At 39.0% G+C, this 26837-nt stretch overlaps 1 protein-coding gene across 3 annotated transcripts in view; it reads left to right on the top strand.

The window, feature by feature from the left end:
• The window catches only part of KCNQ (KCNQ potassium channel), a 258735-nt gene that overhangs the window by 155434 nt on the left and 76464 nt on the right, over nucleotides 1–26837 (top strand). The gene's annotated exons all lie outside the window — the stretch shown is intronic.

Here is a 26837-nt window from a genome sequence, read left to right as displayed (position 1 = left end):
TGAAACCTGACGTGAAGTTTTTTGTTTCTCTGTGATGCTTGTTATGTGTAGTGCTGCCATCTGCCACCAGTTTTTTTTCTAACTATGAGTGGCCGCTGTGGTGGTCGAGTGGTTATAGTGCCGGACTCGTGATGCGAGGATCCGGGTTCGAACCCCACAGTGGTGGTCGGCTGAAGTTGGTTTTCTGTGGTTCCCAACTTCAAGGTGCAAATGCGAGCCGATCTCCCCGTTAAAAAGTCTCGCCACAGAGAGCAACAGTCCTACAACGGTAAATCATTCAATCATAACACTTCACTCATAGTTAGAAAAACTGGGGGCAGATGACAGCACTACACATAACAAGCATTACACAGAAGCAAACTTTACGTCAGGTTGCGCTACACGTACACGCACATTCCCGCAGGTACCGATTCGTTGGGGTTCGTTGGGGGGTTCCGCGGATGGGGGTGGGTGCATGTGTGGTATAGCAGTAGTAGGTGGGGCCTCCAAAAAATGGCTCGGGGATCCATGATGTTCTTAAGTCAGCCACCTCGTTGGGCAATTTGCCTGTTGTGGCGTTGTATTTGTATTTGAAGTGTTATGATTGAATGATTTATCGTTGCAGGACTGTTGCTCTCTGTGGCGAGACATTTTAACGGGGAGATCGGCTCACATTTGCGACTTGAAGTTGGGAACCACAGAAAACCAACTTCAGCCGACCACCTCGCGAGTCTGTTACTATAACCACTCGACCACGACAGCGGCAAACTGGGTTCTCTTTTGTTTGTTTGTTTGTTTTTTGCCGGTCCGTAAATCATTTGTCATTTTTGCTGACCCGCAAAACTGTTTTACTGTTTTCAACGGTCAACAGGTGTAAAAGGGCTAAATAACACTGGTGTTTAGAACGTGAAAGCTTCCGTGTAACCACTATGGATATACCAATTTAAGTGAAGGAAATTACAATTCATAATCGGTTGAAATCGCACGTGGCTAGTCACAATCACAATAGTCTCCTTGCTTAATATCGATCAACCAGTGATTTGCGCATGCTTTCACGATAACAGTAAAGCGATCGGGATCTTTCTGGCAGACCGCCATGGCAAGAGCAGCTGCTTCAACAGTATGAGTGTGCATGGATTAATCATTAAAGTCGTCACGCGTGTCAATAGTTTCCGTCTGGGACGATTAGCATCGTGAAGGGCGTTTACAAACTCGTGGTTCACTTTTGGTGTCGTTAAGTCGATTTCTGGAGATTAATGGCATCAAATGTCGGAAGTAACCCATGCCGATACAATAAGCGTTGTTGACGAAGAATCGCAACACACGAGGACACTGTCGCGCACACGTTTTCCGAGTTTGGAATCCCAAACAAAGCTAATTTTTAAAATTGTATCATTCAGACCTCTCTAGAACAGATTTTCTTTTGCCCGTGGTTTAAGAATCGAGTTGCTATAGCATGGCTGACGAATAACCATCTTTCTCTGTCGATCTATGTTCAGATGACACTCGATGTGGTAACCCTCTCTTTTTTTAAACGATTTACGAGTCATTATTAGGTGCAGCAACCCTGTTCGCGCATTAATGGCTATAACGATGAGTCCGCTAGTGATTTCAAGGCCGTCTTACAAGCGGAGAACTGAGATCTCAGTGTAACCTCATCTGAGTGGAATTTGGATTTTGCTCCTCAGCTCCAGAACATTGCCGAGGGGAATCCTGTTCCTGTCAGTTTTGAAACGTGGTGAAAGAAATGCTGTTCATGTCAAATCTGTTTTCCTTCTCTTTCTTTTGTCTGCTGATGAGGGGGAGGAGATGAAAAAAATTGAGAAGATCTCTTATGTCATCGCGACGCGGCTTCACGTTTTGACGTGAATACGTTCTTTGTGCCTTGAATCGCGCGGAACATGGCCAAACTGGAATCACCAGATTTGTCTTTGGAACATCTGACAGACGACACCAATATATTTTCGTTACGAATACGGCGCGAGCCTTGTGCCCAGACCGGGAAACGTATCAAAACCAGAATGGTATCATTGGCTTTGTCTTGGAAAGGTCTATCATACGATACCATTGGCTTTCATTTGCGTTGCAAACCGCTCTAGATATAGCGCAAAACACTTTCCTTACGAAAGCGGCCGCGAGCCTTGTGGCTAGACAAAAAGAGTGTTAAACCAGACTAACATCAATGGATTTGTGTCAACGAGATCTATCCGCAGACGTCAAAAACACTGATAGATTCCGAATACTTCCTGAGATATGAGCGTTTAAATTATTTCGTTGTACAGCGTTTTGTGAATGTCCCCTGTATATCGTCAGCTGATTTAAAAAGATGTATTCACGTCAAGATGCAAGAAGTGTTACAGGGTTGCAAAATCGCACCAGGGTTACCACTCTAGAATACTTGTGGTCCATCTGTTGTCCTGTCTTCTTGCAATATGTCCAGCCCATTTTCATTTCAAACGTTCAATTCCTTGCATAATATTATGTACCTTTGTGTGGCTTCTTATCCATTGATCCTTTTTCGTCTCTCCTTGTGATGTCTAACATACATCTTTCCATGCTTCTTTGTGTTGTCTGTAGCCTTTGTATCGTCTTGCTTGTGGATGTCCATGTTTCAGCTCCATAAGTCAGTGCTGGTAGCACGCACTGGTTAAATTATTTTCTTTTCAGGCATAAAGACAGATATAGAAACACATGGTGAAACATCTTGTATAAAGATATTTCAGCATTAGTGTAAAACTGGAATTTCCTCGTTTTCCTACGAGAATGTGTTAAGATGAGAAAAAGGTTGTTCCTGGCAGACAAAAAAAAATTTGAAAACAAAGGGATCACATAGTTTACACCACCTATCTTCAAATTTTGTTAACTTATTTTTTTTCATTTAATAAATGATTGCACCATCTAAATTGTCCGCCGTTCGAATCTTAAGCCATTCGGATAAGTAGTACGACTTCCAGTGTCCTTTAAAGAACCCCCAAACAAGAGAACCCCGTTTTCAAGAACCCTGTACAAGAGAAATTTTAGCGCCATCCTGTTTATATAATATAAAATGACTCCGTAAGGCAACGATGGATCATGATTAATTCCGAATGCTAATCAGCACTGTTCTTCTCATCAACTATTCCATCAATGAAGGTTCATAATGAATGCGGTTATGGAAATTCTACTTCTCCGTATTTTGCATGTACAGTGTGTGAATAATTCTCTCTCTACGTCGAATAGAAACGATTAACAATTTACCGCCATGCAATTTACCGATAGGAAAATTCGCCGACAACAGTTTGTCACCAGTGAGTGAGTGACGGAGCAAGTGAGTAAATGTGTGTAATTTAGTGCTTATCTGAGCGAGTAAGTGACCGTATGAGTGGCTCACTCACTCGCCCACCTGCTCACTTACTTGCTCATTTGCCCAACTGTTCACTCTCTTGCTTATTCCCACCTGCTCGCCTACTCAGGCTCTTGCTTACCAGCTCACTTACTTTTTGGTCTATTCACTCACTTGAAAATTCACCTATTCACTTGTTCATTTGCCTACTCACTTGCGCATTCACTAACCGCTTCAATTACTCACTCGCTTGCTTATTCCTCCACTCGCTTGCTTATTCATCCACTCGCTTGCTTATTCGTCCCCTCGCTTGCTTATTCATCCACTCGCTTGCTTATTCATCTACTCACTTGCTCAGTCATCAACTCAACTCTTTCACTTGCTCAATCATTCGCTCATTTTCTCACCTGCTCACTCATTTGCTTATTCATCCACTCAATTGCTTAGTTTCTCTAACTCAACTCCTTCCCTTGTTCAGTCTCTAACTCAACCCCTTCACTTGTTCAGTCTCTAACTCAACCCCTTCACTTACTCACTCACTTATTCATCCACTCACTTGCTTAGTCACTAACTCACACACTTATTCACTTGCTTAGTCACTAACTCACATACTTATTCACTTGTTCACTCACTCATTTGCTCACCTATTCACTTTTTAAACTTGATTCACTTGATCAATCACTCACTTGTTCACTGGTTCATTCATTTGATCAGTCACTCACTTGCTCACCCACTGAATCACTTTGTCGATCAATTTCTCGTGGATGAATTTTCCTACGGTGAATTGCCATGTCGGCTAATTGCTCGGCGATGAATTTTCTCGCACACGGATAGTAACTAACATGGCTCTTGATAATACGAGTACGATCTAGAACCAGGGAAGAGTCTTATCTCAGTTGTTATAATGGGGAAAAAGTCTCTCATCCTGATTTTTCATCGGGAATTTTTATTGAGTGACATCTCAAAACTCTGAAGCTTATCTTTCTTTTTCCTAATTGATTTCGATATGAATCTCGCTTTGTAGCAGGAAATTCCTACCGTATTCTAAAACGGGAAACTGGAAAAAAAAAACCTACCGCGTTCGAAAAAAACGGGACACACAGAATTAAAAGAGCTTTGTCTGATCATTTTCTTTTAGCTATCGTCGGATGCGGATTTTTTTCCATATCCAGACTATGCTTTAGTTTACAGGAGATGATTTCTAAATATTTTTCTGTGCGTTTTAATTTCAGTTACGTGATGTTTTGCAATATTGGGAAGCTGAAATGCTAAGGGGTCATTCAAGTATTACGTCAGCATCGATACGGGAGGAAGGGGTTTCGGCTTTGCTGACTTTGGATGAAAAGGGGTTGTTTGAATAATGGTTACGTCATCAACCACCCTTTATAAAAAATATGAAATATTCTTAATGGCATCTTACTTGATGTGCTAAAAACAAGGAAAGCCTATCGCTATTTTGTAGGTACCTGAACTAATATTCTCTCAATTTTAGCTCATTTAGATCTTTAGTTCATTTTTACACAATTAGATTTGAGATGGCGGGTCACATCAGATAACTTCGAGGGCCGCATTTGGCCCGTGGGTAATAGGTTTAGCATATATGGCTTAGAAGGTGGGGGGCCAATGAATTGCTTGAAAATAAATTTGGAGCCTTCTTAGCCTTCAAGTAGCATTGAAATCAACAAAATTGATTGTACTAACTTACAAAGGTATTTTCCTCTTCCGTAATTTTAATATATATTTTTTAATATTTCTTGCATGAAAAAGAAATTTGGTCGTATGGGAGGGCACGAAGCCTCCCCCCACCCCGGCGTACGTCTCTGATCTCGATATGCGTTGGGTGGGGGGGGGGGCGTTAGGGCAGAGCTGAAGAAATTTTTTTGACAAGCGGGGGGTCAGGGTTTTGCTGACAAGGGGAGGGTGATCAAAAATGCCTAAAACTCTGCTGACGCAATACTTAAACGGCCCCTGAAAGAGTCCATGCCCATCCTAGCCTCAGAAAACTATACAGTAATAACAAAATTCGAGATACAACCACAAACCTTTCCAAAGAAATAGTTTCAAGTCCAAAAATTAGAAGTCTCTTATCTTCCTTTTTTAAGCTTGAAATGCCCTTCTACTTGAAATAATAGAGTAAACAACGCTTCTTAGAATCACTGATAATGCTACCATTTTTGTATTTTTATCGCTTTCGCTAAGTACGGAACTAACTGGTGTCATAATATGGGAAAAACTTCGTTTTTTTGTTATCAGGTCTTCGATGCTGTAATTTTTATTTTTCGTCGAAATTGTTTCTTCTTTTTTGCATATTTCGGTAAGCTAAGGTAGAACCAGACTCACTTTTTTTCACATTATAATTTATCGTTATCAATGTAAAATTTAAGAGGTCAGAGAGTGTGCCTCGTTATTATCCGCACCCTCTCCCTTGTTGACAAAAATTTCCGTACTGTTGTTCAAAATGTCGTAATCGAACCGTAATAGCGGCTATAATCCATGTACGTGTAGCGCTTCTTTTGGAATGGTTGTTTGTGTTGTTGCAATGGAGACGTGTAATTTATTAAACATTCCTTTTCTTCAGTTCTTAGTTAGTTTCTTTCATCTGATCACAATTAGACAGTTTCATTCCAACTACCCGTAATTTCTGAATTTAAAAAAAAATTTATTTTCTGTGAAAAAGGGCACGATATAATATTTTGAAACTTGTTATGTGGGAGAGAAAAAACAGAGTTGTCCCGTTTGACCAAACGGAAATATGGTAATCGTATTTCCAACCTGGATTTATTTTGAATTATAGTTTTTAATCGCTTATTATTATCGGAAACCGTGAGTCCCGATGTGATCACAAGAGAGAGAAGCAAAGTGCACCGTATTTATTGGATTTTTCTGAAATTTAAACCATGATTCTCTCTCCCCCCAAAGAAAAGTCAGTTTTATAATCACTAGATTGCTACTTTTTACCAAGCTCCAACTCTGGCCCATATTGCTATATTGCAATTTACTGCCATTGATGAGATGGTTGGAAATGGCGCTATCTATCGGTGGTCGCTTCAAGCTCGTTTGGGAAAAAAATCTTATCTATATCAGATTTTAACCTGGGACAGCGACGGCAACCTTCACGGCGGTAGACGAGCATCTTACAACCACGCCACTCGGGCGCTCATCACTAAATTGCGATTTTATCGTAAATTAAGGAAAATTCATAAAACTGATTTCAACCTTGGAAAGCAACGAAACAGGACTGAAGACAATATGATGCATTTGAATCAGGAATTCTTAACCTTTTGTGTTTCACTGACCCTTTACGCTCATAAGATAGCATCCATAGAGCCTTTGCGTCCATAAAATGCCATCTACGGATCCTTTGCGTCAATTAAAATGAAGGCCACGCTCCTGTTTACAAACTATTGTTGAATATTGTATAACATGTAAATATTATTGAGAGTATAACAATGTAAAAATAATTAGTTAATTTTTTCCCAATCAAAGCTCACTGACTTCCTGAAGACCTACCCAAGGACTCACGATTTAGATGAAAACAAAAGGAATTGAATTTTAAATATCATTTCGTGGCCAACACATATTTCGCTATTATAACCGATTTCCGAAAGCTGTGTCTTCGCTTCTTAATCAAGAGATACGAGTAACGATTACGTATCAAAACAGCAGGATGGATGGAAACGGGAATGACCCTTACGGACGGTCGACGCGTGTAACGCTGTTTTCTCTGACGGTCCACTCGTCCAGAGACGAGAGTCAGGGAAACGCTCGACGTGATTCCAATAATGAACCGACGAAACGTGAATTTTTGGGAGGACTGAGAATCAAACGTTCCGTATAGCCCGGACGATATCTCATTCACGCGTCACGTGAGTGTTTCAGCTCAGCTGTGATTCTACAGCAACACTTATGTGATCCTGGTGGTCATATGAGCATTATTTTGGTTTTCTAATGAATGGAATGAACAATGCAGGCCGTTAAAGCTTAAATTCCCCATGTTGATGAAATACATATTATGCTGATCTTATCGGAATTCGCGTCTCATTTTGATTGCACGTATTCGAAAACCTCCACGTAGGTCCTAGAAATGTTTACCGAATGTTTGGGAATGTTACATACTGTAATTATGCATATGGTAGTACCGTGTTCGGACACGGTTTGGCGGGTCTTTTGCAGTTTCTCTCCCAAAAGTAATATCCAGGGGTGGAAAATCTTCTACAATTGCTACAAGCTGCCAGAATTGCCGACGTCTGCTACATTTTGCAACAATTTGTGACCGTTTCTCACATTTTGCTAGAAAACACCAAAATTTTTTAATTCTGCATCATCATGTCCAAAAACAAAAAAATGTCCCCTTGAGAAACATTGAAGTTGCATCACTATAGAAGCTGACTTTTCGATAACATCATTTGGCCTCACCGCAATTTGGTTTCTGTTTTCTTAAATAGAATTAGCTTGAGGGCGCCCCCCCCCCCTCTTCAATCCCCCAAGATTCAGCGTTCGTATAAAACAAGATCAGACTATGCAAATTGCCGCTCATCCGCAGAACAATGAAGGGAAAAAAAACCTTCGATCGCTGTTTCCAGCTATTTTTTTACGAAAGAAGTTGACTCCTTTGATTTATGCATTCATTACGTTAATTATTTTTTTAAATTACATCGATTTTTCCCTGACTGGCTGTATTTGACGAAACATTCGTGTATCTTTTATCAGAATGGAAAAGTTTGCGAGAGAACGTATTATTGCACTGGAAAAACAGCAATGATGAATCTGTCTTCACCATCAAGAGTGGTGACGCAAAAGCTGTCGCTAAAGTCATTTTGTCTACGATCATAGAAAAGTCACGAAATTTTGGAAAAGTGATGAAATCCCAGAAAAGTAACGAAATGGAAAAAAAAAGGACACGAAATAAGTGAAAAATAGGGAATGAGAAAACAGATGTATTCGGATTGTGTGAATTTTTTGTGAAAATAGAATTTCTGTTAAATTACTAATTAATCATTATTCTATGGTTTTTATTTCTATAGTTTAAGTTAAAATAATTTAAGTCTATAGTTCTTAATCACTCTATTAAATTTCTTAGAATTTCTAATAAATATTCTAAGAATGACCCTTCAAAAGAAGTTATCACGAAGTATGTTGAATCGAACTAAGGTAATGATCAAGAGCGAACTCGGAAAGAAACACTTATCATTTTAAATGTGAAATTGGTAAATTGTAGTAAAAGACGCAAGATATCAAACGTTCAAAAATGCTTGAAACCGAAGAGAACAGCTTAGACTTGCATCAACGGCACAGACAAGAAAAGAAATTACTTTTCTAATGAGTGTTTCAAGTCTCACCTGTAGTGATTTTTTTTTTAAATCAGTGATTACCAAGTGTTTACAAGGTAAATCTAAATCTAAAAACACTCAGTTTCAAATAATTTTTGAAATCTGAAATAACGTGTGTTAAAATAGCTCTATCTTGTGTATGCTACTGCATATATGTATATAAAAACTATGTATTTTATTTACTGCCAAAATTTTGAAGTGCTACAAAAATCAAAAATTTAAATTTTCCTCTCCTTAAATATCAGACAAGCCAAATCGGGCTATGTCTGGAGATGTGATTGGAAAATCCATCCGTCGACTTTCTTAACATTGATTATTTTTATCCATAAGTTTATTTAACTCTTTGTGAAAGAGCCATTTTCGTCCGCTAAAAAGAACTATTTTTTATACAAATTATATATAATTAAATTATTATACATTTTTTATACAAAAGAAGTCCCACATCGGGCCTCAAGATCTCCTATCTACGTATACCTACCTATTAGGTGTCAAGAAGCTCCTATCAAACATATAAAATGATATGTGGTCATGCAACATGATGGCTTCCAGGAGCACGAAAATTCGATTACAAAAGGTTCTGCTAATTTTGCCACTAGAAGGCAATGACGCCTCAGTCGACGTGGATTTTGGATAATTTTGACCAAATACATAAACTGAAGAGCCAAAAGAACTGGTACAGGCATGCGTATGCAAATGAAGAGATATGGAACCAATCAGAGTACGGCGCTGTGGTCGGCAACGCCTATATAACACAACAAGTGTCTGGCATAATTGTTAGATCGGTTACTGCTGCTACAATGGCAGGTTATTAAGTGAAGTCTCGAGAATCGAGATTTAAGTTAGTTTGAACGTGGTGTTATAGTCGGCGCACGAGAGATGGGACATAGCATCTCCATGAAATTCGGATTTTCACGTACGATCATTTCACGAGTGTAACGTGAATATCGGGAATCCGGTAAAAAATTAAATCTACGACATCGCTGCGGCCGGAAAAAGATCATGCAAGAAAGGGACTGACGAGAATCATTAAACGTGACAGACGTGCAACCCTTCCGCAAATTTCAATGCTGGGCCATCAACAAGTGTCAGCGTGCGAACCATTCAACGAAACATCATCGATATGGGCTTTCGGAGCCGAAGTGTATCCATGTGTAGCCCTTGTAAAGCCCACTCGTGTACCCTTGATGACTGCACGACACAAAGCTTTACGCCTCGCCTGGGCCCGACAACACCGACATTGGACTGTTGAGGACTGGAAACACGTTGCCTGTTCTGACGAGTCTCGGTTCCAATTGCTTCGAGCTGACGGATGTGTATGGGTATGGAGACAACCTCATGAATCCATAGACTCTACATGTCAACAGGGGACTGTTCAAGCTGGTGGAGGCTCTGTGATGGTATGGGGCGTGTGCAGTTGGCGTGATATGGGATCCCTGATACGTCTAGGTACGACTCTGACAGGTGACAGGTACGTAAGCATCCTGTCTGATCACCTGCACCCATTCATGTCCATTGTGCATTCCGACGGACTTGGACAATTTCAGCAGGACAATGCGACACCCCACACGTCCAGAATTGCTACAAAGTGGCTCCACGAACACTCTTCTGACTTTAGACACTTCCGCTGGCCACCTAAATCCCCAGACATGAACATCATTGAACATATCTGGGATGCCTTGCAACGTGCTGTTCAGAAGAGATCTCCACCCCCTCTTACTCGTACGGATTTATGGACAGCCCTGCAGGATTCATGGTGTCAATTACCTCCAGCACTACTTCAGACATTAGTCGAGTCCATGCCACGTCGTGTTGCGGCACTTCTGCGGGCTCGCGGGGGCCCTACACGATTTTAGTTAGGTACCAGTTTTTTTGGCTCTTCAGTGTATATCTTTTGCCATAGATTTCGGTTAATTGGACGATAGAGGAACATCTGTCTCAGCGCAGATTTCGATAAATTTTGACCATGGGCTTCTATCGCCATAGAGTGCGACAAATTTCGAAACCAGCTTCTGCAGCCATAGATAGTGACTAATTTTCAGTGAGGCACATCATAATCGCCGCAGATAAGAACCAATTTTCAGTGAGGCACATCATAATCGCCGCAGATAAGAACCAATTTTCACATAGCCAATTACACCTCCGACGCCATACATTTCGGTTAATTTTGACCATTAGCAACGTAAGTCACCTTAGATCTTGACCAATTTTGGCCATAGAAAAACCTCCGTTGTCATAGATAGTGACCAATTAAGACGAACCTCCGTAGCCATTTGTGACCAATTTTGACCATATACAAACTTTCCTCACCCTTGATTATCACCAGTTTTGTCCATAGACAAATACTGTCACCACAGATAGTAACCAGTTTCAACGTAGAACATTTTGACCGTAGCGATACGTCCGTCGGCATAGACAGTTGCCATATGTTCCATAGACACACACATCTCCTTCGTCGTGCATTTCGGCAATAGAGAAAATGTTCGTCACCCATAGATTTCACTTCATTTTTTTCATGGGTGAACATCAGTGGCCATAGATTGTGACCGATTTTGGCCTTAGACGAACATTCGTCACCATGGATAGTCGACATAGACACAACTCCTCTTCCTTCTCCTAACCAGATTACAGTCACTCTCTCTCAATGAAGAGATTTTAGCAGGTGATCGAAGAATACCTGGATCAGGCTGGAAGCTGTGCATGTATGTGTTGTGAACCTAACGTGAAGCTGTTTCTGTGTAATGCTTGTAATGTATAGTGCTGCCATCTGCCGTCGATTTTTCCAACTATGAGTGAAGTACACTATTAGTTGACGTGCTATTCGTACGGAGCAGGATCGAACAGGGAAGCTTATGGGAGTCTTAAAGACTCGGTACGCTCTGAGAAAATGTATCTACCTCAGTCTGTCAGTCATAGATTGCGGCTAATTATAGTCTATGATAAACTTATTTCCACGTTAATTGTGACCAAATTTGGCCGAAGCCAAAGCTCCGTGGACATATAGATAGTGGCCAATTATAATCACTCAATTTTGACACATATCCGTCACCACACATTTGAACCATAGTCCGTGTCGATAGATTTCAGATAATTTGGTCCATCGGTAAACGTCAATCACCGTAGATTGTGACAAATTTTGACCATAGACAGTATTTCCCTGATGTTGAAGGAATGGTGTCGGTTCGCAGTTTAATCTGAAATACAGTGTTGAAGCAATACTATCGAGAACATCTCCGCGTGTGAAAAGCAATAGCGTAACTACGGTCCCGTTAAGAGCGTCACGTGATTATTCTAATCACGTTATTAATCACTCTACGTTTAGCATAAAACACAACCGGTGATGGTAATGAGTATGCGTTGATTAATGGTTAGCGCATTGTATATGCGATGCATCATATTGTGTGTGTCTTGGATCGTTGTATGTGTTGAGGTTTTTTTTTTAATAATATTTTCCCGCTCCTCCGTTAAGAAGACATAAAGCATTTCTTCGATATAGATATGAGATGATGGGAGGAAAGGGGATATTCCGGGCGAGGATTTTCGACAATTTCATCCATCACGATGGCTGGCATCGCACCACGATCCAAGATGGATGAAGGGCTGGAATATAGGTTCATATATACATATACGTGTTTGGGTTTAAGGGTTCGGATGACAGTTTAAGCGAGAGATTGTGTTTGAGAAGAATGCGGTCGGTTGTTTGCAGAGGAGAAATTTAATATTTACTTCACACACACACACGAGAGAGGGAGCTATTCGCTCATATATATAGCCTTGAAGACATTCTTTTGCTCCTACTTGACGTCTCATGTGGAGTCTTGGGCTCATATTTACGGCAATTTTCCGATGATTTGAATCCGAATGACTTATTTTTTGGAATCCCAATCCATGCGAACAAGTAGAGCTCCATTAATAAGCAATCGTAAATTTCCTAGAAAATAATGGCATTTCTCTAGACAACACACATTCTTTCGTTCAGAAAATATTATTAGTGGTATGATGATTATTATTACGATCTTTCGAGCTGTTTTAAGGGGGTTGGTGCACGATCTTGGCTTTCCTATGGGCAAAAATCTCCTTCGTTTAAGGAACATTTAAAAATTTTCTATTCCCTTTAGGTGCTCAATTATTTTTCTCTCAAATACCATGGATCTCTTTACATAACTTAACACTAGCATTTAGGATTTTAACTGCTGGTTATTTTTCTCTCGAATTTTAACTTTAAAAACATGCAATTTTTTCAAAACTCGCCAAAGTTTATACATATTTTGTGCCATAAATTTTTTAAAAATAATTTTTATGAAAAATCCTGGTGTTAAAGAATATAACACGATAGTGTTGAGACACAAAGTGTCAAGACATTTGAATGAATGGTGTTCTCGAAAATGTTCGTCATCTTACAAAAAAAGCTTAGTTTTGGGAAAGAGCATTTCAGTGGAAAACATTAGCGCAGCGGTTCTCAACCGGTGCTCCGCGGAGCTCTTGGGGCTCCTTGTGCACTCTCCAGGGGCTCCGCGGCCGCTCGAGGAAAATAAAAAAAAGTAAAATTTTAAAAAATATTTATAAATATTTGTAATTTTTGGTAGAACAAAAAACTTGAACACAGTTAAACGCAGAAAACTTCGTAGTAGCCTATTTGAAAATTGAAAGACTCGAAAATGTGTTTTTTGGAAAATTTGATTGCACCAACCCCCCCTTAATATTAACCCAATTCTGCCTTTAAAAGCTTCAACTGCCATGAACGAGTATAGTCGTTCTTTATTTGGTTGGAAGAATCGTATATAAACTCGGGTTCCTTCGATCGTTCTTTTTTTTGCACAACGGTCATTTCCTACATACAAGGGCTAATTATGCCAATAACCAACAAACGAATAAGAACAGGCTATATTAGCTTTGAAACGGGTGTTTGGTGTTTCAGTTTTCTTTGTATTTTGAGTTGTTTTTTGAAATTGCATATGAATGAACATGTGTCACGTTCCCGTTAGGTCACAACCCAGGGCCTCTATAGATATTACTTGTACATGTTACTCTGAATCTCGCAATTTGAATGCATATTGTCAAAGGGGTCCCCGAACAACTCTTATAACCTGATTATCCTTATGCCTGACCATGGGTGGAGATACGGGGAGGGCGCCCTGATCTAATGTATATATGAATTCACATCATCTTCATCGTGGCCCCGAAGACTTCCAAGTCTATCTCCGCCTATGTGCCTGACCTCACACATGTTTTTTGAAATAATCTGAATGAAAATGACTGGGTTCTTTAGGTCCCACACCAGTGCCTCCGATATCATTGTACGGTATCGCACATTTCTTCATATAAGTATACGCTTCTATAAATCTCGCATATGAATGCATGTTGTCAAAGGGTCCTTAAAACACCCTGAAATAGGGAGCCCCCTCCCTCCGAACTACTTGTAGAGCGTGATCATTTTCATATTTGCCTGACTTCGCACATGCTTTTTGAAACTGTATCTGAATGTGCAGGACTCGGGGTCGTTTAGGTCTCACGTCAGCCTCCCCCCCTTTTTTTCTTCTTATTATTACAGTCGAATCCGGTTTAAGCGAGTACCGTTACAACAAAACACCTCGTTTTAATGAACACTTTTCTAATCCCCCTAGATAAGTTTGCATAGGAACAATGCAAAGACCTGGAATTAATTTACAACGAAATTTGTTTTATGGAAGTGATTTCGTCGGTGTCTTGGAGTTCGTTTTAAGGGGCTGCGACTGTATTATTATCATTTTTTGATAAGCACTTTTGTATGTGCAGGGTGCATAGTATTGTAAAGAGGGGGTATGACATTTTACTGGTGGACCAAGGGTCCTCTTGGTACAATAAAATAACTTTCCCCAAACTCCTTGTATAACCTGATTCTCTTCGTATATGTCTTACCTCGCACATGTTTTTTTCTATTTCTATACGAATGCACATACGTGACTAGGGGGTTCTTCAGATCCCATGGGATAGGGACCCCAATTTTTTTTTTTCCTCGTTGTAACTCAAAATTTTCTCCTGCACAATCACGCCCTCCGGGGAAATATGCTTACATCGCATAAGTGACAGAGCCTGGTCGTAATCCGTCTTTTCTGTTCTGTATGTGTTGAGTGATGTTAGATTACACATTTTTTACACTGTATTCAAAAACATTTCCTTTGTATATGTTTTTTACCAAAGCCTGAAATCGGCTGGTTCACTAATTGGCTTTTGTTTTTCTATTTTTCCTCTCGTCACATAGAGCTTTCGGTGCAACAACTTTTTAATTGGGTTTTGGAACACACGGAGAGTGTATAAAACGTTTTTGAGCAGTCCGAATAAGAAGTTTTTGAGAAAAACTACTAAGAGTACACGGGAACTTTAATTACACAGTCGATTCCCGTTTTAACGAATACCGTTATAGCGAAAATCTCGTTTTAACGAAAAATTTTCTGATCCTCCAGATAAGTTTACCCATCTAAAAAACCTGCAATTCCTTTATAACGAAATTTCGTTATTACGAAGCTAAGCTCTCTTGGTGTTCATGATAAAGGGATTCGGCTGTATAATCACTAGGGCATGGATTTTTTATGCCCTAAAAATAAAACGTCGTTGCTGATAGGTTAAAAAAACCTGAATTTACCGATCAGCAACGATGATCATCTAATCATCTTTAGGGGCATATAAAAATCCGAGCCCTAATATTTATTTATTTATTTAATTATACAATATTGTTGTCCGTGGGGCCTATACAAGAGGATGCGATTGAGAATGACAAAGATATTGTTCGATATTGGATAAAAAAAAAGACTAGTGATAGTGGGGGATACGACAATAGAGCTTGGGAGTTTGTTCCATTCACCAATGGTATGAGGAAAGAAGTCAGTGGAAGGAAAAATAGGTCTTAATTTAAGGGAATGGTCGAGTCTTTTAGAGATGATGGATGGTTTGGCTAAAATACCAGAAGTAGCTGTTGAATTGACCGTGGAAAATTTTATATGACAATGTTAATCGAGAAATGAGACGAAGGGAAGAGAGGCCTACATCTTTGTTGCCAGCATTTTGGCATCAATAAAGATTTAACTCGAATCCACCGGAATTCCCCTCAAATACGGTAACAAATATATTATTCATTCCATATGGTTTCGGAAATCACATCAACAATCTATAAGATTTTTTTTTTATTATTCTCATCCTCATAATTATTATTTTCATTGTAAATACAATTTGAGAACCTTCATTTAAACCAGCGATTCCCAACGTGGGCGTTAACGCCCCCCGGGAGGCGATGGAATGTTCCAGGGGTGCGGTAGAAGCTCCGAGTATAGCGTGGGATTCTATGGGTTAGATTGCGTTGGAGGCGGGGGGCGCTGGAAGAAAAAAAAATTCTGAAGAAGGGGGCGTAGGAAGAAAAAGGTCGGGAAACTATGATTCAAACGGTCGTTTTCATCCTAAGTATTAATTATAATAATAGGCATAAAAACATTTCAATTATAAAGGAAATGTCACGGCAATGGGGGACGCGAATGTGAAAATGTCAGCTCCATCCGGAGCAGTACAATAACCTGTAAATGAATGGAATTATAAATAAATGCGTAATTAAAATTCAAATATTTCAGTTTTTTTTTCTTTTCTTCAAGGGAATGTTTATGACATTCTACTTGGAAATTTCGAAGAAAAATTTCCCATACAAAAAATTTCCCCCTAATAATCTCAATCAGAAATCTTGACAGTTAATTTGAATGCCACTGTACTTTTTTTCCCCGTCTTTAAATATGAGTATTTGAAAAAAATTTTCTCTGTTTTTTTTTTGTGATATTTTAAAAACTTGAGTTTTTTTTCCCCCCGACTGCATTGAAATAGTTTTCTCTTAATTAATTGGGCATTAAGTGATTTTATTTATTTTTCCTCCATTCGTTAGCTGTCGACGTATGAATAAAGTAGAACATTAGAAATATTTTTTTTATGCTGCGAATTACATTCTGGGAAATGTGTGTTCGGTTCCAGTTTCCCATGCAACCCCTGTCGTGGAAACTTCTGGTGTATGGGGTCTTTCAAGTATTACGTCAGCATCGGGGGGGTGATTTAAGGTTGCTTACGTCATCAACCACCCATTTTGAAGATATAAAATATTTTAAGCTGCTGACGAGGGGGGACAGTGTTTTGCTGGGAAGGGGTCAAAAATGACTAAAAATCTGCTTACGTAATACTTGAATGGCCCCTAATCAGAGTAATTGAGTATAACGTAATCCAATCTATGGGATCTGGAAATTAGGCCTTCGAGATCTCGTTGCCCTGACCGTATGGTTCACCAAGTGTTTGATTGACTGTGTGAGTCACTAATGGCCGTATTAACCAACACACAGTTTAAACTACAATCGCAGGTTAAAGGATTAGCGATCGACACGGATTATTTAAAATCCTCAATTCAACCAATCCGTTTCGATCTTCAATCCTTTCACCTGCGATTGCAGTTTAAACTGTGTTGGTGAATATGGCCGAAGTGAGTGACTCTATGAGTTGGATGGGAGTGACTGAATGGATACGTGTATGATTATACAAATACAACGCCACAACAGGCAAATTGCCCAACGAGGTGGCTGACTTAAGAGCATCATGGATGCTCAGTGTAATTTACAGCATTAATGAAAGCCGTTTCACTCATACACGATTATTTGTATTAATATATTTGTGAATTATGTACATGAAATGAATTGTATATTTTTTATCTGTGATCACCAGTATGGATCGTATGATCGCTTGGTGATTTTATTTGTTCTCCGAAGTGTATGAATGAGTGTGTATGTGAGAGAGAGAGAATAAATATTAAAAAAGTGAGTACCTTTATGAGTGTGGGGCTGCATCTGTGACCGTATGAGAGATCAAGTTTGTCACCGTATGAGTGATCAAGTTTGTCACCGTATGAGTGAACAAGTGCATGGCCGTGTAAGTGACCATATGGTTGCTCAAGTTAGTGACCACACTCATTTGGTCTCTAATACGGTCACATACTACTCACTTTTCCACTGATAAGGTAACTCATCCTCTAATTGGTCACTCACATCTCCTATGGTCATTCACTCATACGATTGCTCACCACTGTCTTTGACAGTCTTACGGTCATTCACTCGATCAGTGTTACGGTCATTTACTTATACGACCACTCATTTGCTCACTCTGAAGGTCATTCATTCACTCGTACGGTCACACACTTTCGTCACTCATACTGTCAGAACAGGCGAGATGGCCGGAAGCAAAATTTCCCGTAAACCGTAGTATATTTATTTATGGTTTTCATATGAAACCCATACTCGGAAAATGGATGGCAACACAAATATGACATTTTTCGGAAAGATTTTTTTTTGTTTGAAGGCTCTTATAAAACAAACCGGAGTCATCATCCACCATCTTTGAACCAAAAACCAGCTCTGCTGACGTCTAATAACTTAAAAAAAAAACCATGATAGGAAAAAAGTGATTGGCTGTAGCAGTAATACTGACGTCACACTTCATTCAAAGTTGGAGGACGCGAGTCAAGCTGAGATTTCAAAGAGCTTTATTTTGTAGTGATTGATTTGAGTGCGGCCTCTAGAAAGGAGGGAGGACTCATCGTCCTCCAGCTTACAGCTAGTATATTATATAAATATTGCGTACATATGTGTAGGTAATTCAAATGTGATCGCTGCCATCCAGCACTGTGAACGGGGGCTATGTTTGATTGTTGTATGATAATAATTTGCCTCTGTTCCCCTTCTCTTATTACCTCTATTTGATTATTTCCGTCGCAGTAGAGGCTCTGTGTGTGTATATTATTGCATATTCTGTAAAAGGAAAGGCAAACAAAACTGCTCAGCACTGTGGACGGAGGCTTTGTTTCTTCGTTTCCCGTCACAGTCGAGGCGCTGTATATATGTAATTTATATACATTGCGTATTTAGACCATTCTCAAATCTCTCCCACTTCAATATGCTAGCTTCTTCTTCTTTCTTGCCCACAAGTCGTTTCCACACTTCTTTCGAAATCCCAGGCTGTGGTCTCCGGCCCTTATGTGCCATTGGGCGCGCGTGCAATTTTTCTCCCTTAGTCATTGGATTCAGTCACCCATTTTCGTGAAGTGAAATAAATAAATCCAGTGATAATACTTGATGAATATTTTTCCGGCATGCCTTATGTTAAGCCACATCCTGACCAGTTTTGTAAATTTCCGGAGATTTGTTCAGCCTTGGTAAAGATTAAGTCTTGTAAGAGTCATTCTGCTATCATCTATCTCTGCCAGGACCTATCAGGCCAACACCTCACCCCAAACAACTAGACAAGCACATTCATGCGTATATTCTGACCCCAAACCTCACGACTGTCACGCCAGTCTACGTCTCTATCATTTCTCGAATCCACTCTGCCGGCCATTGCTTCTAGCGCGTAGCTACTCTTAGACTGTAAAGACGTGACCAACAAATCACTATGATTATCCTGTTGAGTAAGGCGTGCAAATCACCCTCCACTTCTTTTTCGTCTGAGGACGCGAAATTGGTACGTACAGACCTGCTGCCGACTTTTAGCTCAGTCTCCACACAGGAAAAACTTCCATAAAGTTTTCCCTACCTTCCTGATGGTAATGGTGTCTGAATCCTTTTTTTCTCCTTTTGTATTTTATTTAATGAATCTACACTGGTGATGGATGGTACTGAGCGGTTCAGTCTTCCGGTGTAAAAGAAACCAAATTCACGCCTCTCTGGAAATCCTAAAGGCACAAAGGCATTGATTACATACACAGCCGGAAAAATAATAATAATTATATCAAAGGTTTTTATTCGACAGCATAATAAACTTTCTGAAATAATTCCACACACACACATCGCAGAAAATTCTTGGACCCATGCCAACAAAAAGAAAAGGAATCCCATTTCCCGAAAACTGGGAATATATGTCAGTAAGTACTGGGTCGAAACAGTTATTTATTACGTGTATTTTCTTTAAACGATAACATGAAACATTTATGTTGTGTGTGTGTGTGTGGGGGGGGGGGGGTTTCCTTGCCCTCAAGGAATATCCCAGAAACAATGTTTCACGTTCATACTTCGAAGAATTTATATCGTGTTTTGGAAGTAAAAAGATCATTGAACAACATTCCGTTCTCCTGTACCGAAAATGAAAGCGATATGTATGTTTAGGATCGAAGGTACCACATACTTCTATGCACTAAAACCCATGTCTTTTTGTGTGGAACGAAGTTTTGAGGACGCTCCGCTATCTACGCGTGCCACATTTTCCAGTCGAATTCCCGGGTATAAAATATCGAACAATGGGAGGAGCGAGAGAGAGAGAGTGTGAGGATATATATCTTCACCTCATCCTTGAAGTTTGGAGAATCGAGGATTGTGTGTGTGTGATACATGAGGCTTTTTCTTTGCCTTATTCTTGGTATTTCCAAGAATCCGATAAAAGTATACACTATACTAACAAACCACGACTGAGGTTTTTTGTATGCTAAAATCGGGTATTCAGATGTATCGTGTTGTGGAGATGGATAACCCAGTCCTTCTATATTAAGGATTTTGAGTGAAATATGTAGTTTCTATGAATATAGCCTCTTTGTGATGTTCCTCGATGTCAATGATTTTGAAGTTCTCTTGGGTTTATACAATCGAATCGCGTTATAACGAACTCCCAGAGACTGGAGAAATCCCTTCGTTATAACGAAATTTCGTTATAATGGAAATCCAGTGTTTTTTTTGCATTGTTCCTATGTGAACTTTTCTGGGGTATTAGAAAAGTGTTCGTTAAAACGGGCTTCGATTGCAATTGGAACTATTTGAAGAATATTTTAGCTCCTTCGATAAATTTTCAATTAGTAGGAATGTCATTCGTCAGTTAGATCAGTGTTTTTAAGAATTTTTAATAACGTTAGACAGTGTTTCGATGAAATTTTAAATCCATGGAATTTCCTTCATCAATTTGATCGCTGTTTTGAGGGATTTTGGTCACTGGGATGCCCTTCAGTATTTCGATGAAGTTTTAATTGATGTAATGTTCTTTTTTTCGTGCGTTAGCTCAGCGTCGAGGTGAAGTATTTCTTGGTGGTATAACCTCCACATCACACAGTTAGATCAGTGTTTCGATCAATTTCCCAATTATTGGAATGCTTCATCAGTTCGATCAGTGGTTTCCGTGAAGTTTCAGTCAATGGAATGTCCTTAATTAGTGGTTTTTAACACTAGAACGACGTGAATTTCCAACCAACTAGCACGACGGATAGCGGTTATTTCCCGGAAAAAAAATCGACATAAATTATTTTTCTTTACCGAAACTTCTCAAAACACAGTGTCTATTCGTTCTTTTTGCGATAAACCCTTATTCACGTAGCTTTTTTGCGAAATTTTAGAATTTGTGAATTTTAAATTTCATTTATTTTATTTATTAAATGTTTTTTTAATTCAAAAACTTGGTTATAATCCGTTATAATTTATCAGTGATAGTTGTAAAGCTATCAAAAATCATGTCATCCCAAAAATAAATTTTCAAAGGGAAATAAAGTTGCCAAATTCCGCTAAAATTGCAGAAGAATCGCCAATGGCTGAAAATGTAGCGCTACTACAACTCACAATTCACCAAAACCAAACAAAGTATACGTTTGGCACATATATGAACTGAATATATATATATATATATATATATATATATGACTATAATTATGATAACCAAGAGTCATAACTATCATTTATAGCTTATAATATCATCACTTGATTTCAGTAAAAAAAAATTAAACTCTTTCGAAATCAGAACTCTTGTAATTATGGGAATGTGTCGAACTCAAATCATATGGTCACCCTGTATCCACGCTGCTCAACATTTTAGAGAGTGCGGGCTACTTCACTGGTCTGCATAGGTGTCGCGGGTCACATAAGTGATCTGGGAATGTGCCTGCCGCGGGCACCTTAAATGATCTGTAAACGTGCCGCGGGCCAATTAAGTTACTTAAATTATCGGTAAATGTGCCGCGGGCCAATTAAGTTACTTAAATTATCGGTAAATGTGCCGCGGGCCAATTAAGTTACTTAAATTATCGGTAAATGTGCCGCGGGAAATTTAAATTATCGGTAGATGTGCTGCGGGAAATTTAAATTATCTGTAAATGTGCCGTGGGGGCAGTTAAGTGATCTGAGATTATGCCGTGGGTGACGAAAGTGATCTATAATAATCCATAAATGTGGCGTTGGTCAGTTAAGTAAGGTACGAATGTGCCACGAGCTCCATAAGCGATCTAGAGCTGGGCCCCAGGCCACTTAATTGATTTGTAAATGAGCCGCGGGTGGCCTAAATGATCTGTAAATGCGCCGAGGATCAATTAATTTTCCTAGGAATGTGCAGCGAGTCACTTAATTGTCATAAAAGCTGGTTATAAGCATCTGCATAAATCATCTGGTTATGTGCTGCTTATTTCATTTTTACAAAATTAAGTTTGAGGTCGCAGGCCACATCCGATAACTGCGAGGGCCATATTTGGACCGCGGGCCATGGGTTGAGCATGTATATCATATATATTCCAGTTAGGACGGAAAAGGTTGTGTATCCCTGCTGTATACGATATCTCATACAACAATTTCCTGAGAATTGAAACTTGCAATATTGCCATTTTCTTCCAGTGTGTTATTTAACAAAAGCATTCGAGAAAGAAATTTATTATAACGGACATTACACAAAAATTATTCCAAGTTTTTGAAGAATTATATTCACAGACCAAAAGTCCATTTGAATAGAAAGTATTTCAAGTATTTTCGCCTGGTTCTACGAAAATTCCTGAACGGACCAACTTCACAATGCAAAAGAGTGAGTGCTGCTCCCTTCTGGAAAGAAGCCATACGTACCAAAAGGACCGAATCCAATGTTTGCGAGTTGTTTTTAGTGTTTTATAGCGCAATAAAGAGAAGCTGCCGTAAACATCGGTGTTGAGAATTTATTAAGTAAAGGGAAGAGAGGGCTTTTATGACTGCTAATGGCGTCAAAAAAAAACAACCGAATAAATTTCCCGCGTATATTTTCGCGAAGAAAACAAAATAGCATTTGAAGCAAATATAATTTTTTCGGACGTATATCTCGAGTTCTTCAATGAGAATTGAAAAGCTCTTACACGAAAGAGGGAAAACTGTAATTATGATTACTACTGCTTGACCGTGCATGCACTTCGTACACATTTCTCGGTGGAATTCATAACAAATACGTGCAGGAACTTGGTGTGTGTTTGTGTGTGTGTGTATGCTAGGGCTGGACAAATCGCAAAAATAACCTCTGCACCAGAACAATTTTTTAGGCGCCAGAAAAATTTTTACTCGAAGAAACCGGCCCTAAAAATGATGTTTTTTTTTAGATTTCCAGAGCATAATGACCCTGTTTCATGTTGGCAGGCATGGTGCTATAAATCCTGAACATTTTGTGGTGCTGCTGCTCTCCGCTTGCAACTTAGTAACTGCAAAAAGAAAATTTGAAGCGCCGATACTAATTGTTTAGTTACCGCAGAGCCTGGGATTCGCCCGGCCTTGTTGTGTGTACGAGCGTGCGTGCGTGTGGGTTCATATATGCTCGCACCCTAACGTATTTATGTTTTCAGAGTTTGGCTTGCTTCATTTTCTTGCTGGTGCCATCTCTCTCCCATATTTTGAACTAAAGATGGCGAATGCTCGAAGTGTTTTTTTTTTTTGTTATGAGTATCATGTGGAAGGCCTGCCTGCCGTCTGCCCGCAGAGATCAGGCACACCTCCAAGTGCAGATCCACTTCAAATTGGAGACCGGCTCGTCTCCAAAGTTTACATTCCTTGGTTTACACCGGGTATAATAGAGGAATATAGTGTCACATGATTGGTCGTGTGCTAATACGTCACTTGTAGAAGAGTGCTTAGCGAAATTTCAATTGGCGTAGTGGCAATGGCGTGTTTCTTTTTTGTTATTTTTATTTTACCACAGCCGAAATTCGATACCCGCTGTGGTGTGGTAGGTTGAGTGTAGGACACCCACAATAAAGATCGCAGGTCCCATTCAATTCGCTTTTGTGACTGTTGTTTTTTTCTCCTTCCCATCTTTTCTTTTTTTGGACGATATTTCATTTTTCTCTATAGTAATATTTTTAACCCCTTCGTTTACAAGTTATTGGCAATCAATTCGAATGATCTCTATTCGACGAATCGTGATAAATATGGCAACTTTGTCCTAACCGCATGCTAGAAAAAGGAAAGGAAGGAATAAGAAAATAGTAGAAAAAAAAGAATGGAAAACGATATAATAGCTAAGTAGATAGGTGGCGTTGTATTTGTATTTGTATTTGTATTTGAGAGTAGGTAAAAAGTAGATTTCTCATTTCATTCTCACCCTTCCGGTTCTCTTTCGTTCTTAATATGTACATAGTGGAATGATAAATGATGTGTTGGGGAAAAAAAAATCAATATCAGTTTATAGAAAAAGGAAGAAGAAAAACAAATTATATAGCGTTGCAACAAATCTTCGCGATGATGAGGAGAGAGAAAAAAAACAGAGAAAACTATTGTTTTTCAGAATTTATTACATTCGCGTTTGGACGCGATATTACGGCCTAGTTCATAAGTGGTTGAAAGGTGTACTTTTGAAACTGGCAGAAAGGTGTGAAATATACTTTTCTTGAGAATAATTTGAAATATTTTCTTTGAGAAATAAAAATTTCCCTGAATTTTTTCCCTCTGGAACTCTATTTTGTTTCCAGCTGCTGTGCTCGTGGTCATCGCTGTCTCTATGACAGTTGTATAAAACTTTCAGTTCTAATATAAACCGTAATTTGTGCTGCGAATAATCCTCGGCTGAATAAAGTTCGGAAATTTCACTTTGAAAAAAAAAAAAAAACTTGCTCCATAGGCGGAATAGAATTGGAAGTCTGGGACGGGGGTCACGATGATGTCAATTCACCTATACATATATGCATTAGATCAGTCGACTTCACCTTTGATGCTGGGGGGGGGGGGCAATGCTCCCGCCCCCGTGTCTCCGCCCATGACTTGCTCGTCATATAATCCGCAAATGTTAATAATCATTCTCCAGCAATGATATTTGGTTTGGGAAACGGAAGAAGTTTTTGGTAGGTTTTTTACAGAGAAACATTTTGATTTTTCCACCGGAATTTCATTTTCTTTTGTTCAATTTGTACTACTACTTCACCAAACACCAACTCTGGCCATATCGCTATAATGCAATTTACTGCCATTAGCGAGATGGGTTGGAAATGAAGGTGCTCTCTATCGGTGGTCGCCTCGAGTCCGTTTGGGAAAATATCTTATCTATATCCTCCCTTGGGTTCGAACCCAGGACCTTGACAGCAACCTTCACGACGGTAGACGAGCATCTTACCATCATGCCACTCGGGCACTATTTTTTACTACTGTCGTTATATCACCATGGGCAATTTACGCTAATTATGACCGGTTTTTGCTAATTTTTTTTTCGCCGTAAAAATCCCGGACTGGGCATTGATCGTCGACTACTTTGGGAAGTGATTGTCATACTGAAATCAGTCTGGATAACATCTGGCTGATTCCCACTCGACTAGGCTGCGGACTATGACCGTGGTACAATTTTTTCCATCAAGTATTACTAATATCAATGTAGCATTATAAATACTAACTATGGTTTTGAAAATTTTAACTTATTAATAATTCACAAATGACTTTATATTAACTGCCGTGAACTCATTAGTTCCTGACACAAACTAAGCAACCATTAATTATAATTAATCAATTACTCCTGACGCTTACTAAGCAATTACTAATTATAATTAATTAGTTAACAACTTTATCATCGGACCATCAACAATCATCGTGTGTGTGACTTGATGATGGCCAATTGATTCACTAAAAACGGGTAAAAACTTTTCAAATTAATCAATTTACTCCGAACAGTGTGAACTTAAAAATCAATCGATTTATTTATTTATGATAATTAGTCATCATTTACTTAGTGTCCGGAACCAATAAGGTTTATGAGGTTGATTAATTCAATAGTTAATTATTAAACAATTGTAATTATTAAACAATTGTAATTATTAAACAATTGTAATTATTAAATATTTATAATTATCAAACGTTTATAATTATTAATTAATAATTAGTCAGGAACTAATAAGTTCATGATGGTTTACTTACTCATTATAAATAGGCTTTGACTTAATAAAAGTTCGGAATGAAAACGTTTGCAAGCGTAATTTCGGGCTTTTACCAACTCGCCTTGGTAAAATCTAGGATCTACTAAGTCTCTTCGAGCTTCTAACGTAACACATACATAGCCCCATCTCCGCTTATGTGACCCTTAGATTAAGAACCCCTGATCTAATCTGATATATCTGCAACGAGTAAAGATGATAACGTCACCCTTGAGATTCAACAAAAATTATTATGGGTGGTATAAGTTCGTTAATTAACTTCAAATTTGGATTGAAATTAGGGATAAAATAACTTACCTTAAAATAAAATTACGTGTTTCAAATTGACTTTTACGTATAATTTAATTGATGATTTTATAGCAATCTCTGATTTATGAATAAACTTTGCTGACAATTTAAGTCATTCAGAGCTCAGAATAATCTACTATTTAATCAATTGAAATTTGAGTTTTAATTAAAACAAACATCGCTAGATGACTGCAGATGGCGCTGTTCGGTTTCTTTTTTCCTTTAATGTCTTAACCGATTTTTACAATTTTCCCTGATCCCCGCATTATATAAATAACTGCCGCTTTTGAAAAATTGCAAAATTTTCTCAAATTGCCGCGTATTTTAAGAAGAGTTTTAGCTATTGCCAGCAGATAGCTGCTTCCCCCCAACAAAAAAATTTATTCCGGCCATCTCTTTTATTTCCCTTACTATAATACAAAAACAACCGTGATGAGTGTGGCTTTCTAGGAAGAGAAATACTTTTTTGGATTATTTATACTGAGCATGTGTGTGTTTCTCTCACTTCCTTCTCATCTAACCTTGAAGAAGAGCTGACTCCCCCACTGGCAGTTGATTGGTTGGAGAGGGGGAAGGAAGGAAAACCTGTTTTACTATAAAAGCAGATTTATTGCGTTTTTAGAAGACGAAATATCTCGGGATGACAGAAATAAAGCAGATCAAGTTTGACGAGATATCTCGGGATCGCCGCTGAAAGGGTTAACGATGGTGGATATTTGATGTGAATCGTCGGACAATATTTTTAACTTAAAAATACAGGATGCCCGGA

The sequence above is a fragment of the Pholcus phalangioides genome, unplaced genomic scaffold (assembly GCF_987345545.1).
Source record: "Pholcus phalangioides strain wild (caught in Gottingen) unplaced genomic scaffold, Ppha-v1.0 ptg000008l_1, whole genome shotgun sequence".
Classification (NCBI taxonomy): domain Eukaryota; kingdom Metazoa; phylum Arthropoda; class Arachnida; order Araneae; family Pholcidae; genus Pholcus; species Pholcus phalangioides.
Note: the sequence above shows the minus strand (reverse complement) of the source record. Positions and strands in the feature narration are given on the sequence as shown.